The sequence below is a fragment of the Anomalospiza imberbis genome, unplaced genomic scaffold (genome assembly GCF_031753505.1).
Source record: "Anomalospiza imberbis isolate Cuckoo-Finch-1a 21T00152 unplaced genomic scaffold, ASM3175350v1 scaffold_671, whole genome shotgun sequence".
Classification (NCBI taxonomy): domain Eukaryota; kingdom Metazoa; phylum Chordata; class Aves; order Passeriformes; family Viduidae; genus Anomalospiza; species Anomalospiza imberbis.
Genome location: NW_027100285.1, coordinates 24,450 through 25,838, shown reverse-complemented (window position 1 = coordinate 25,838; position 1,389 = coordinate 24,450).

The window sequence follows — 1,389 nt, the reverse complement described above, 5'->3', positions numbered from 1 at the left end:
AGGGACTCGGGGGGGGCCCCCGCGGGGGCTGAGTGTCCCCCCCATCCCCCCCCGTCCCGGTGATGTCCACGCGCAGCCCCCACCCCAATAAAGTGATTGGAGACAGAGACCGGGGGGTCTGAGTGTGCTGGGGAGAGGGGCTGGGATGGACTGGAATGGGACTGGGAGGGACTGGGATGGGACTGGGAGGGGCTGGGATGGACTGGGATGGACTGGGAGGGACTGGGGTGGACTGGGAGGGGCTGGGATGGAGTGGGATGGACTGGGATGGACTGGGATGGACTGGGATGGACTGGGATGGGCAGGGATGGACTGGGAGGGACTGGGATGGACTGGGATGGGCAGGGATGGACTGGGAGGGACTGGGATGGGCAGGGATGGACTGGGATGGACTGGGAGGGACTGGGGTGGACTGGGAGGGGCTGGGATGGATTGGGATGGACTGGGATGGGCAGGGATGGACTGGGAGGGGCTGGGATGGGCAGGGATGGACTGGGATGGACTGGGAGGGACTGGGAGGGACTGGGAGGGGCTGGGATGGACTGGGAGAGGTGGGATTTGAATCGGGGTGGGTTTGGGATGCAGACTGGAATCGGGGTGCGGGTGGAGATGGGATGAGGATGGGGGTCACGGGTGGGTGGGATTGGGGTGGGACTGAGAGGAGATTGGGCCGGGGTGGGATGGAAATGGGATTGGGATGGGATGGGATGGGATGGGATGGGATGGGATGGGATGGGATGGGATGGGATGGGATGGGATGGAAGGGGGCTTCGGCAACGGGCGGCGCGGGGCACTCCAGTGCTCCCAGTCCGAACCTCCGCGCTCCCAGTACGGACCCCAATGCCCCCAGTACCTCCAGCGCTGCCAGTGCTCCCAATACCCCCAGCGCGCCCAGTATTCCCTGCGCTCCCAGTGCTCCCAGTACGGCTCCCAGCGCTTCCAGTACGGCTCCCAGCGCTCCCAGTACGGCTCCCAGCGCTCCCAGTACGGCTCCCAGTAACCCCAGTACGGCTCCCAGCGCTCCCAGTACGGCTCCAGTAACCCCAGTACGGCTCCCAGTAACCCCAGTACGGGTCCCAGTGCTCCCAGTACGGCTCCCAGTGCCCCCAGTACGGCTCCCAGCGCTCCAGTACGGCTCCCAGTAACCCCAGTACGGCTCCCAGTAACCCAGTACGGCTCCCAGTAACCCCAGTACGGCTCCCAGTGCTCCCAGTACGGCTCCCAGTACGGCTCCCAGTGCCCCCAGTACGGCTCCCAGTGCCCCCAGTACGGCTCCCAGTAACCCCAGTACGGCTCCCAGTACGGCTCCCAGCGCTCCCAGTACGGCTCCCAGTAACCCCAGTACGGCTCCCAGTACGGCTCCCAGCGCTCCCAGTACGGCTCCCAGTG